The following is a 14314-nucleotide window of genomic DNA, read 5'->3' on the forward strand; positions in this document are numbered from 1 at the left end:
GGATCAACCCAATCGTATGAAGCACCCACATTACAGTTCTCCATCAAAGACAAAGAAAGAAAAAAGCAAGTAGATGAAGACGAAAGAAGAATTAACACTGACCTTGCTTGCTCATTTCTCAGACAAGAAGAAGAAAATAACCTCTATCCCAGATTACAGCAGTTGGAAAGAAAAAGAAAACGCAAAGTAACATAAAACCCACAAAAGAAACGGTTACTATGCCCTATGCATTTACTTCAGATTGGCAGAAAAGAGGGAAGCATTAAAACCACCACACAAACCAATGGACAAGGGTACCTAGAGAAGTGGAGCGGTTTTTCACATCAATCATTTCACACTAGCGCGAAGTACGAAGCCACTCACAACGCTCTAATTTCCCAGACAAAACCAAGCCGAGCTTGGGGGCTACAAAGACCATACGCAACCAACAAAAACTCGGCAACCGAGGATTACGATATTCTTGGTCCGAAAGCTCACCTTAGTCTTGTCCAAACCAAGGCAAGCTTGGGGGCTATGATACGTCTCCCACATCCTCGGTCGCCCGGAATACTCGGCACGCAAATATCTGAGGCTGACGTCACATCAAACAAACTCGAAACAAGAGCAGATAAGCTCGGCCTCACTTGCTCAAATAAAAAGACACGTGCATCATAAAGCTCGGCCCCGTATCAGCCGTCCGAAAAGCTCGGCACGTGATCAGGACCAAAACAGCATCACTCAACTGAAAATAGGAAACGTGCTCAACTAGTTTATAGCACCAAAACAGAATATCATAACCAACCTACAAACTAGGACTTATCCACTAACGGGCAGAAAACAACTCCTATAAAACCTAGCTAATATGCTCGGCTAGGTCTCAGGTTCTATGACTCTTATTCTCTCACTCTTTTCTCTTAACTCACTCACCGTGAATCACTACTGACTTGAGCGTCGGAGTATCTTGTGCAGGTATTCCCGCCGCGGTGTCTGACTTCCGGCCGACGTCAAGCTCTTCCTCCTCGGTGTCAACTCACTCGGAAGCGCTTAAGCTCGGTCTCCCTAGTGTTCGGACGAACCAGGGAGCAATATTTATCCACGACGAAAAACGGGAACAGGGACAAGAAGCAAATCTAGGGGAAGGGATGGGGAGCAGGGAGGCATCCCCCGCCCCCGCCTTGCCCCGTTGATATCCCTAGTTGGAAGTGGTATAAACAAAATGAAAATATAAAAATATAGAGTGGTTTGATTTAAGAGTGGCAAACGGAGAAACCCGCCCTGCCAAAAGTTCGTCATCTGGTGGGCTGACCCGCCCCGTCCCGCCTAATGAGGCGGTTCTGAATTCATCTCCCGTCCCGTTTAACGGCGGGTTGGTGAGTCAAGCCCGCCAAATCTTCTTTTTTTATATAAATCATTAAATATTAAACAATATATATAATTTCATAAGTATTTTAATAAATTTATAATTTCTAAATTCACAAATATTAAAATCTTTATAATTTTAAATATATAATAAATATAATCATAAACTAAATTTTTTGAAACAAAATAATAAAATCAATATTGTCCAAAACAAAATAAATATTATCCAAAATATATAATTAAACATCTTTAAGTTTATAATCAATTAAATATAAAATATAATCCGAAATATAACATAAATGATCTTCAATTATCATCTTCATCCTTTTATTATAAAAAACGGTCTTGACAAAAAAAATGTCTAATTTGCCGGAAAAATTTGCCTACTCTGCTGAAATCTGCCAAAACCCATAGATTATCTAGTGTAAGTTAGGTGACTTTTTTAAGTTTAGCGAATTACGGAAATTAATCCAACCATTTGCCATCTTTAGTTTAATTATTTATGCATGTTATATAGTTTATGCTTATGGCTATGATCTTAATTAATTAATTATTGTTTTTTTCTTAAAGAGCTTATTAATTGGTGAAATCCGAGGCCAGCATTGCAATTACAGCCATTCAAATGCATGTATAATTGTTTACCTTTTAAGTTATTATTAGATGTTGGATGATGACGATATTGTCAACTACTAAATCACACTCACAATGTTTGCCACTTCAAAAACCTTGGGCATTTATATTTCATCTTGATTAATTAGATCAATTGTATCTAAATATGTTAGCTATGAATTAATAGTTAAAATCATCTCTGAAAGATGCTTCGATCTCCATGTTTGTTCTCGAAAGATAAAATTAATCAAAAGCGTTCCCGAAAGTTACTCACGCTGATCGAGTTCGTCCTTCCGTCATCTCAGTTGCTGAGGTGTCTAATGTTTACCGAGCTGGAACATTAAGTGCCAACGTGGCACAGACCAAAATGACGTAGTGTCAATCCTCCATCCGCAAATCAATGGAACGACGTCGTTTATGGTCCAGAGTGGGATATTCAAACGTTCTTCCCATCACCTCCACTCATAATAACCCTCTTCAACTTTCGTCCCAAAATCCCTCGTCTTCTCTCTACTCTGGGACTCTCTACCCTGAGACACTCCTTTGATCAGAACCTCGTTGTGTACTTGACAATTTCTGTGCGTATCAACACTTGTGGAGGAGTTGGCACTACTACATTGGAAAGTTGGAGGAGCTCGTGGAGAACTTACGCTGTTGGAGGAAGGAACAGTAACTGCCAGGGTAAGATTTAATTTTTTGACAGTTTTTGTTGATTTTGCAATGTTGGTGTGTGTTGGTTTATGTTGACGTAGTTCTAAGAACCATTTAGTGAGAATAGGGTTCGGATTAGGAAGAACATGTTCTGTAAGCGGTTGCTGTTAGGGGTTTCCTGGTTATTATGCCATGGGTTATTCTAGTGTTTGGTCTTAATCGAGGGTTTGCGATGATTATGATTATGTTGTTTGCTCTGTGTTTACATGCAGTTGTTAGGCTGAAGTTGTTTCATATTTTGTTGTTGACTAAATTTATTTGATTTTTGCTTTTGTAGATGGAGGGTCCTCCTATGACGTTTGTATTTCACTATGGTGGGAAGTTTAAAAAGGATGAGGGTGGAAATATGTACTATGAGCCGGATCACACAGAGGTGTTAATGGGAGTTGAAGGTGACACACTTGATGTGTTTTTCATGAAAGGTTACTATAAGGAACTGGGATATGCTGAGGCTAGGGAATGTTGGTGAAAATCTCCAGGAGTTTCCCTTGAATCTGGGCTGAGGAGGCTGGCCACAGATCATGATTTGATTGCAATGGTTAAGGATTGCTGGAGGAACTTCAATTTGATCAACCTGTATTTTGAGCATGGTGTTTCAGCGCCATTTGTGGTTGATGACCAGGAAGATGTGCAAAAAATTAAGCCAATCCAAATCAAGAAACATCACTCTCAACCCACCAAGTTACCATCCCACCCAAAAGCATGCTCTGAATCTACGAAGGCCTCAGCTGATGATAGCAGATTATCCTCTCAGCCCTCAAAGTTGCCTTCTTAGTCCACTAAATTGCCTACCCAACCCAGAAAGATACCAAGTCAGCCCACTAAATTGCATACCCAACCCACTAAGCAACCCCTTCAGCCCACTAAGGAGCCCACTAAGCCCACTAGACCATCATCTAAGCCCACTAGACCATCATCTCAGCCCACCAAAAAGTCACATCACCTTGTTGAGTGATGCGTGAGCATCCTCTGTATCTTTTCCTAGTAAATTTGCATTCAAATTGTTGAGTTTAATCAAGATTTAAATATCTTTTAGCCACTATAGATGTTACTTTGAGTTGTGTGCATTTCCATTTATTTCAGGTAGCATTCGGGTGGATTTGACGGAGTTTTGTAGCAGAAAGGGGAGAAAGCGAATGATGCTGTCAACCCCGACCTCCTTGCACTCAACCAGGAATAACTTGAGCTACATAGGTCCAATTGACGTGGTTCTAGCGGCATTAGAAATATAACTTCTAGGGCTTTCCAATGATATATAATAGTACACACTTATTCTCCAGAAAACTCTGCCCACTCCATGTTGAACTTGGCCCCTGCCAAGTTCAGCGTGGACTCAAACCTATGCGCACAAGACTCCACTGTATCATCCACACTGAACTTGGGAAAAGCCAAGTTCAGCGTGGACCTCAACATCTTCAGTGGTCCCCATTCACTCCAACAAAGGTTATATGCAGAACTTAATTTATTTTTTATTAAACTTTTATTATTTTTATAATTAGGAAAAGATATTATTTAGTTTTTAGGAAATATATTTTACATTAATTAGGATTAGATATAAAAGGGAAAAGAATCAGCCCTTCGGGTCTCTTCTCTTCTCACCTACTTCATTCCACAATTTACATTTTTCAGAATTCTTATTTTTTCTCTGAACCATGAGCAACTAAACCTCCATTGTTAAGGTTAAGAGCTCTGTCTATTGTATGGATTGATACTATTATTTTTCTATTTTAATTCATGTACTGATTTATATTTCAAGAATTGTTTTCATTCTTTATTTTATAAATTTGGGTGGAATGAAAGTATGACCCTTGTTCTAATTGAGTTCTTGTATAACTTAAAAAAGCTCTTTACTTGAACAACAGCTTGAAAACATATTCTCCTAAATTCTAATTATCTGAACTTAATGGGATACGTGACATATAATCCTTTTATATTTGGGTAATTAGAGTTTCTGTGGCATATGAACTAGAATTGAACTTCATCCTCTAATTGGAATTAAGTGACCAAGGAATTGGCGGTTGATGAAAGTTAGAGTAGACTAAGAAGGTCTAAGGAATTAGGGCTTAGTCATATATAGTTTGCCATGAATTAAATCTTGCATGATTAAAATAGTTAGTAAGAAAAGTCAATCTGGAAAATAGATATCTCTGAAGCCTTAATTGTTTCTCCACATATTATTCTCATCAATTTACTGCTTGCTGTTTTAATTTCTGAATTACTGTTTAATACTTTTGAATACCAAAACACTCTTTTCTATTTGTCTAACTAAGTAAATCACTTAACCATTGTTGCTTAATCCATCAATCCTCGTGGGATCGACCCTCACTCACCTGAGGTATTACTTGGTACGACCCGGTGCACTTGTCGGTTAGTTTGTAGTTATAAATTCCGCACCAAGTTTTTGGCGCCGTTGTCGGGAATTGATAATGAATAACAACTACTAGTTGTTTGAGTGCTTAGATTAGGCACTTTAGTTTTAATTTGACATAATTGTTGCTTTATTATTTTCAAAAAAAAATTCCTTATTTTTTTCGTTAGCACCCCCTCCCCTGTTTTGTTTTCTTTCTTTTTTCTTTTATTATTTAATAAATATAAAATAATATATATATATATATATATATATATATATATATATATATTTACATTAGTACTAATAATTTTTTTTAGTTTCTGAAATTAAGTTTGGTGTTACCTAGTTAATTTTGTTTTAATTTCTCTATTTAATTTTCCCTTTTAATCTTAGAATTTTTTTTATTTATTGAGTAGTAAGTATTTTTAATTTATTATTTTATACTGGTTACCTTACTGGAAATTCTCTGCACTCTGACATAGAGAGTTTCATCTTTTTCTTGTCTTCTGTCTGTTTATGAGCAGGAACAGGGATAAGGAACTTCTGTTAGATTTTGATCTTGAACCTGAAAGGACTTTGAGGTGGCGTTTGCAACAAGCAAGACTTTACAAGACTGCAGAGTTCACTATGGATCATAATAATAATAATGCTGTTAATGCCAATGTGGCAAATCCAGTTGAGAATGAGCAACCTAGAAGAGTGCTTGGCTCTTACACTACTCCTATTGCAGATCTTTATGGAAAAAGCATTGTGGTGCCTCCTATAGCTGCAAACAACTTTGAGTTGAAGCCTCAGCTTGTTACTCTTGTGTAACAAAATTGCCCGTATCATGGACTTCCTCAGGAAGACCCGAATCGATTTATTTCTGATTTTCTGCAGATTTGTGATACTGTGAAGACCAATGGAGTAAATCCTGAGGTATACAGACTCATGCTCTTTTTGTTTGCTATGAAGGACAGCGCAAAACTGTGGTTAGATTCTCAACCCAAGGAGAGTCTGGATACTTGGGACAAGGTTGTCATTGGATTTCTGACAAAATTTTTTCCACCTCAAAAGCTTACTAAGCTAAGGGTGGAGGTTCAGACTTTTAGACAGAAAGAGGGTGAGACCCTTTATGAAGCTTGGAAAAGATTCAAGCTGCTTACTAGGCAATGCCCTCCGGACATGTTCTCTAGATGGACTCAGCTGGATATCTTCTATGAGGGCTTATGTGAAATGTCCAAGATGCGCTTGGATAATTCTGCAGGTGGTTCTTTGCACATGAAGAAGACACCAGAGGAGACTATTGAGCTTATTGAGTTGGTTGCTAACAACCAATACTTATATTCCTCCAACAGGAATCCTTTGCACTCTGAGACCTCTCAGAAGAGAGGCGTGTTGGAAGTGAAAGCTGTTAATACTCTTCTTGCTCAGAACAAGCTTATGTCTCAGCAAATAAGTCTACTTACTCAACAGATGAGTGAAATGCAAGTTTCAGCTGTCAATACTCAGACTGCACCTCTAGAGGTCCCTTATGACATGACAGATAATTTTGTGCAAAATGATAATTATGATTATGCTCAACCCTCTTCTGAACAGGTCAATTACATGGGAAGTGGTCCTAGAAATCCCAACAATGATCCGTACTCTAAGACGTATAATCAAGGATGGAGAAATCACCCAAATTTTGGATGGAGAAACCAACCTCAGAGATCTCAAAATTTCAACAATAATTCTCAGGGCAGTTTACAACAGAACAATCACAATAACTGCCAATTTCAGTCTCATCAATAACAACCACCTCAGCAGACAAATTCTAAATCCCAAGAAGATTCTAATTGGGAGATAATGAGGAGTTTTATGCAAGAAACTAGAGCTTCCATTAGAAACTTGGGAGGTGCAAATGGGCCAACTGAGCAAGCAATTACCTGAGAAGTCTTCAAATACATTTTCTGGTGATACAGTGGTGAACCTAAGAGAAGACTGCAAGGCTATTCAATTGAGAAGTGGTAAAGTAGCTGGTTCTGAGACCAAGGTCAATGAAGTAGAGCACGTCCCTCCAAAGCGTGCAGACAACCCATTCCCAGATTCTCTTGACACATATCCTACACTGCCAAAGGCTCCTGAATACAAACCAAAAATGTCATATCCTCAGAGGCTTCAGAAGGCTTCCAAAGACAAGCAATTTTCTAAATTTTTAGAAGTCTTCAAGAAGCTGCAGATCAATATTCCTTTTGCAGAAGCTCTTGAGCAAATGCCTCTTTATGCTAAATTCATGAAAGAATTGTTGACTAACAAGAGGAATTGGAAGGAACAAGAAACAGTGGTATTAACCAAGGAATGTAGTGCTATTATTCAACATAACCTTCCTGAGAAAATGCAGGATCCAGGGAGCTTTGTGATTCCTTGCACCATTGGAGATGTCACCATTCAGAGAGCTTTATGTGATCTTGGAGCTAGCATCAATCTAATGCCACTTTTAGTGATGAAAAAGCTTCAAATTGAGGAGGTAAAACCCACTCGTATTTCTCTTCAACTTGCTGATCTTTCTATTAAATTACCTGTGGGTGTTGTTGAGGATTTACTTGTGAAAGTAGGACCATTTATTTTTCCTGCTGATTTTGTTATTTTAGACATAGAAGAGGATGTAAAATCCTCTATTATTCTTGGTAGACCCTTTTTAGCTACAGGTAGAGCTCTGATTGATGTACAAAAGGGTGAATTAACCCTGAGGGTCAATGAAGAACAGGTGGTCCTTAATGTTTTTGAAGCTCTCAAGCTACCTAATGATTCTGAAGGGTGTATGAGAATTGATGTTGTTGAACCACTTGTTCAAGAAGTGCTGGAAGCTGAGGTACTTGATGATGTTCTAGATCCTACTTCTGAGTATGAATTAGTTGAAGTTGATGATTCACCACCCCAAAAGGAGCTGATGAACACGCCAATAAAGGATGAGGAAGTCCCCAAGCTTGAGCTCAAACCTTTGCCCCTTTCTCTGAAATATGTGTTCTTGGGTGAAAATAATTCATATCCAGTGATTATTAGCTCTTCCCTAAAGCCTGAAGAGGAAGAGGCGCTTATTTTAGTACTCAGGAGCCATAAAACAGCTCTTGGGTGGACCATTATCGATTTAAAGGGGATTAGTCCAACCAAGTGTATGCACAAGATCCTTCTTGAAGATGATGCTAAACCAGTTGTGCAATCACAAAGGAGACTCAATCCAACCATGAAAGAGGTGGTCCAAAAAGAGGTAATGAAATTATAGGAAGCAGGTATTATTTACCCTATTTCTGATAGTCCTTGGGTAAGTCCTGTGCAGGTAGTTCCCAAGAAGGAAGGGATGACAGTGGTCAAGAATGAGCTTATTCCTACAAGAATAGTCACAGGATGGAGAATGTGCATAGACTACAGGAGGCTCAACACTGCTACAAGAAAGGATCACTTCCCCCTGCCTTTCATTGATCAGATGCTTGAGAGGTTAGCTGGTCATGCTTTTTATTGTTTTCTAGATAGATATTCTGGATATAATCAAATTACAGTGGACCCTCAAGATCAGGAAAAGACAACATTCACATGCCCTTTTGGAGTATTTACTTACAGAAGAATGTCATTTGGACTTTGTAATGCTCCAGCAACTTTTCAAAGGTGTATGCTCTAAATTTTTTCAGATATGGTTGAAAAGTTTATTGAGGTATTTATGGATGACTTTTCTGTTTTTGGTAATTCTTTTGAATCATGCCTTAAGCATTTATCTCTGGTCTTGAAACGGTGTCAAGAATCAAACCTTGTTTTAAATTGGAAAAAATGTCATTTTATGGTTACAAAAGGTATTGTTCTTGGACACCGAATTTCAAGTAAGGGGATTGAGGTTGATAAAGCAAAGGTGGAGGTAATTGAAAAATTACCACCACCAGCCAATGTTAAGGCAGTTAGGAGTTTCTTGGGTCATGCATGATTTTATAGAAGATTTATAAAGGATTTTTCAAAAATTGCTAAGCCACTAAGCAACCTATTGGTTGTTGATGTTTTTTGTGTTTGATGCTGAATGCCTGTATGCTTTTGAAACTCTGAAAGCAAACCTTACTTCTGCTCCCATTATAGCTCCTCCTGACTGGGATTTACCATTTGAATTTATGTGTGATGCTAGTGATTTTGCTATAGGAGCTGTCTTACGACAGAGGCATGACAAGCTTGTACATGTCATTTACTATGCTAGCCGTGTGTTAAATGATGCTCAAAAGAATTACACAATTACAGAGAAAGAACTATTAGCTATTGTGTATGCTGTTGATAAGTTTAGATCCTATCTAATTGGTTCTAAGGTTATTGTTTATACTGATCATGCTGCTTTGAAGTACCTTCTAACCAAACAGGACTCTAAACCAAGATTAATCAGATGGGTGTTGCTCCTCTAGGAGTTTGACATTGAAATAAAGGACAGAAAAGGGTCAGAAAATTAAGTAGCTGACCATCTTTCCAGAATAGAGCCTGAAAAAGGAGTACAACCACCCATAGCTGTGACTGAGACATTTTCGGATGAACAATTATTCCTCATTCAGCAGGCTCCATGGTTTGCAGACATTGCAAATTACAAGGCCATGAATTTTATTCCAAAGGAGTACAGTAGGAAACAAGTAAAGAAGCTATTGATTGATGCAAAGTACTATATTTAGGAGGAACCGTACCTTTTTAAAAGGTGTTCAGATGGTATAATCTGGAGATGTGTCCTGGATGAGGAGAAACATCAGATTCTTTGGCATTGTCAAGGTTCTGATTATGGAGGTCACTTCGGTGGCGAAAGGACAGCTACAAAGGTCCTTCAGAGCGGGTTTTACTGGCCGACTCTCTTCAGGGACTCAATAGAATTTGTGAAGCATTGTGACAGATGTGAAAAAGCCACAAACCTCCCTGCCAACCATGAGATGCCACAGCAGGGGATTCTTGAGGTTGAGTTGTTTGATGTATAGGGTATTGATTTCATGGGACCTTTTCCACCCTCACATTCAAACAACTATATTCTAGTGGCAATTGATTATGTGTCCAAGTGGGTGGAAGCTGTGGCTCTACACACCAATGATGCCAAGGTGGTGATGAGCTTTCTTCAGAGATATATCTTTAGTCAGTTTGGTGTCCCAAGGACACTCATTAGTGATGGTGGAAGCCACTTTTGTAATAGACAGCTGGACTCACTTCTGCAGAGATATGGAGTCTGTCATAAAGTGGCAACCCACTATCACCCTCAGACAAGTGGACAGATTGAAGTCTCCAATAGGAAACTCAAGCAGATTCTAGAAAAGACCGTCAGTATTTCAAGAAAGGACTGGTCTAGGAAGCTTGATGATGCTTTCTGGACATACCGGACGGCTTACAAGACTCCTATTGGCATGTCCCCTTATCAGTTGGTCTATGGCAAAGCCTGTCACTTGCCAGTTGAGCTAGAGCATAAAGCTTACTAGGCAATCAGGTATCTGAATCTTGATTCAGAAGCTGCAGGAATTAAGAGAATGCTTCAGTTGAATGAGCTTGATGAATTTAGATATTCAGCCTATGAGAATGCCAAGCTCTATAAGGAGAAAACCAAGTTATTTCATGACAAGAAGATTGCCATCAGAGTATTTGAGCGAGGACAAAGAGTACTTCTGTATAATTTAAGGCTCAAACTCTTTTCCGGGAAGCTAAAATCTCGGTGGTCAGGACCGTTTGTGGTTGCCAGAGGTTTACCATATGGCCATGTGGAAATACAGGAAGAGAATTTTGACAGGAAATTTACAGTGAATGGCCAGAGGTTGAAGCACTATCTTGGAGGCGCGATTGATCGCCAGAGGTCCGCTCATCTGCTGAATTAGCAGAACTGACCGTCAAGCTAGTGACGTTAAAGAAGCGCTTGTCGGGAGGCAACCCAATGATTTCGTATCCTTAGTTATTTTTCCATTGAGTTGATTATATCATTTGTTTGATTTTTATTGAGTTTTTACTGTTTTCCTTTATTTTACTTGTGTTTTGATCATGCAGAATTTTTAAAACAGGAACCGGATATTTAGAAAAAATTTTGGAACACCCTGGAGAAGGTTGAGTCTGCCAATTCCACGCTGAACTTGGAATTTTCCAAGTTCAGTGTGGCATGTGCGTGTAATTTGGAAAGGTGTCTCTGCCAGTTCCACGCTGAACTTGGGATTTTCCAAGTTTAGCGTGGTTAGAAGCGTGCAAAGAGGGAGTTCTTACTACCAAGTCCACGCTGAACTTGGAAAATCCCAAGTTCAGCGTGGAGAACGACGCAATTAACGTGAATCAGGGCCAGACTCCACGCTGAATTTGGAATTTCCCAAGTTCAGCGTGGATGCATGCGTACCAAGTGAGAGTTACCACTTCCATTCCCACGTTGAAATTGGCCTTCTCTAAGTTCAGCGTGGGAATATAAAAAAATGAATCTATAAAAAAAAATTAAAAAAAATAAAAAATAAATAAAAAAAGAAGTGCAAGGCCCACGTTGAACTTGGGCTGCACCAAGTTCAGTGTGGAGAGTGGAGAAGCTTTCGGGAGATGCGGCGCTGAACGTTCCTATCTTTCAAGTTCAGCGTGAGTCACGCTATTTGGGCATACAAGCACACGAATCCTATGCCAAATCTTGCTCAAATCCCACCAAAATCCATCAGATCAATTACCAACACTCCTTGATTCCCTCTCTTTCTTGTGATCCCCTGCGATCTGCAACCACAGCCCCTTTCCCATCCTGTCTTTAACAAACCTTCCCCTTCCCATATATTCCCCCACCATCCCAATACACTACAACCCTCTTCCCAACTTTGACCACACTTCTTCCTTGTCAGCCATACGCCCATACCCCTCCAACATTAACCCGTGACCAACTCCACCTCACCTTCCCAAAAATATTCCTTGTCCCCTTGACCACACACATAGTTATACGACCCACCCCTTCCCAACACAACACCTCCGCTGACCTTGCCCTCCCCATAACCCAGCCTTTCTTTTCTTCCTTTCCCCATATATCCCCCTTCCTAAACTCCAACCAAACCCCAACCTTGAAACCAGCCCCAATAACCCGTGATTCCCACCAACCCCATACCCCTGCCTATATAAAGCCTCCTAATTTCCACCTCAAACCACAATCCACCACACTCCATTCCCTCTCTCTGAACTTCGAAGCCACTAACCCCCAATTCTCCATAACAAAACCAACGCCCTTTCCCTTTTATTCTTCTCTCCTGACAGCCACTCTACACCATTCCCAACTAACTACAACCTTTCACCGTTCCCCTGTCCCGCCCCCTCTTCTCCTCTATTTTTCTTTTTCCTTTTATTTCGTTCAATTCAATTCAATTTAAAAAAAATTAGCATTGTCTTTTATTTTCTGCTATTTTAATTTTTGTATTTCTTTCTTCTTCCTCCTTGTATTTCTTTATTTTGCTCGAGGATGAGCAATAGTTTTAAGTTTGGTGTTGCCGCTCCGCTGTTTTATTTGATTTATCTTTATGGCACCTAAGACCATCCAACTGTCCAAAAAGAGAAAGGGAAAGGAACTAGCAACCGGTTCTCATGACTCAAGGCGCTTCAAATCTAAGTTACATGAAGAACATTTTTTTGATATCACTGGCAAGAGGCCGGTTCTACCAGAAGTACAGTTTAAGCTCCAACCGGATGAACTTCCAGAAATTACACATGAAATTCAGAGAAGAGGATGGGAAGTCCTATGCAATCCACAACCACAGGCGGGACAGTTGATGGTTCAAGAATTCTATGGGAACATGTGGATTACCTACAAGAATATGTCTAGCATAAATGAAAGGGACCACAAAACTTTTGTAAGGGGAAAAACCATTGAATTCAGCCCAGAGACCATCAGATAGACCCTCCAGATACCAGAGACCAAACAATCATTTTATTCCTACAGTGAGAGGATGTACAGAGATCAGCGGCTGGGACAAGTAATTGCCGACATTTGCATTCCAGATGCGCAGTGGAAAAACCAGTCAGAAGGGAAATCCGGCCATATCAGAGTAGGTGATTTGACGCCTTTGGCTAGAGGATGGCACCATTTCATTCGTCGATCCATCATGCCCACGAGCAATCGGTCCGAGTGTACTGCGGACCGAGCAGTTATAATCCACTGTATTCTATTGGGAAAGCCAGTGGAGGTGGCAAACGTTATTGCTGATCAATTTTACCACATCGTCACCAACACCAAGGACAATGCTAGATTGGGCTTTCCACATCTCATCTTCCGCCTCTGTGATGCTGCTAGAGTGAAGATAGAGAATGACTTTCCTATCCCAACCGAGAAGCCAATCACAAAGAAACAGCTGGAATAGACAAGGGAATATCGGAGGCACCCCATAGAACAGGCTGAGGAAGGAGATGAAGAAGAGCTGCCTCAGGGACAAGATCAGCCACCACAGGAGTATTGGCAGCAGCTTGCATCCTCCATGGAGCAGATGAGGGTCGCCAATGACAACCACTGGCAGCAGTACATGGCGTCTGTTGATGAGATGAGAGCCATACAGAGTAGCCGATGGGAGCATCTCTGTACATCCCTTGATGAGATTAGAGCGGATCAGCGCTCTCAGCTGCAGGAGATTTAGCAGCTGAGACAGGATTACAGCCGTCTGAGAGGACCTTACGGAGCTCAGCCCGAGAAGAGAGATCCCCATCAGGGAGATTGAGGTGGCTCAGTTCCTTTTCATCCTCATTATCATTTTACTGTTATTTTTATGATTAGGTTCCTGTTTTCTATTTATTTTGTTATTGCATGATCAGTGGTTATTTTAATTCCGAGGTCTAGTTAACTTATTGCCTATTTCATTATTTTATGTTCATTTTTATGCAAAAAGAAAAAAAAAAGAGTGTCTTATGTATTGCTCACTGAGCTTGAAAATCAAAAGAAGAGAAAGAAGTGATGTAATGTATGAAAAGAGTGAGTTTATATCTAAGATTAATCATATTTACTTAAATGTAGTGGTATTATTTGTAATTCTGAATGAATGACATGAACAGAGCATATTTGAATTTGAATCAAGGGATGTTGATGTATGAGGAACAGGGATTTAGAGAATTATTATGATTTCTCTGAAATAAACAAAAATTTAATCCTTAAAGCAAAAGAGACAGCAAAATAAACATAAAAGCAAGGTCCAAGGCTCTGAGCATCAATGACTAGAGAGTTTGAAATAATCAAAAGCTCAAAGAGTTGTTTTCCTAGTCATATGCTTGTGGTATTCTTGTTTCAAGTAACCTTTGAGACAGAATATTTAGAGTCGTGACCAAATGCATTCAGCAGAGTATGCCAAAGGCTTTGAGCACCACTATCTGAGA

At 39.6% G+C, this 14314-nt stretch overlaps 1 pseudogene; it reads left to right on the forward strand.

The window, feature by feature from the left end:
• The first annotated feature begins 2935 nt into the window (after positions 1–2935).
• LOC148554263 (uncharacterized) lies at positions 2936–3643 on the forward strand (annotated as a pseudogene).
• Positions 3644–14314: the final 10671 nt, after the last annotated feature.

The sequence above is a fragment of the Arachis ipaensis genome, chromosome B7 (genome assembly GCF_059453495.1).
Source record: "Arachis ipaensis isolate K30076 ecotype BB chromosome B7, ASM5945349v1, whole genome shotgun sequence".
Lineage (NCBI taxonomy): Eukaryota > Viridiplantae > Streptophyta > Magnoliopsida > Fabales > Fabaceae > Arachis > Arachis ipaensis.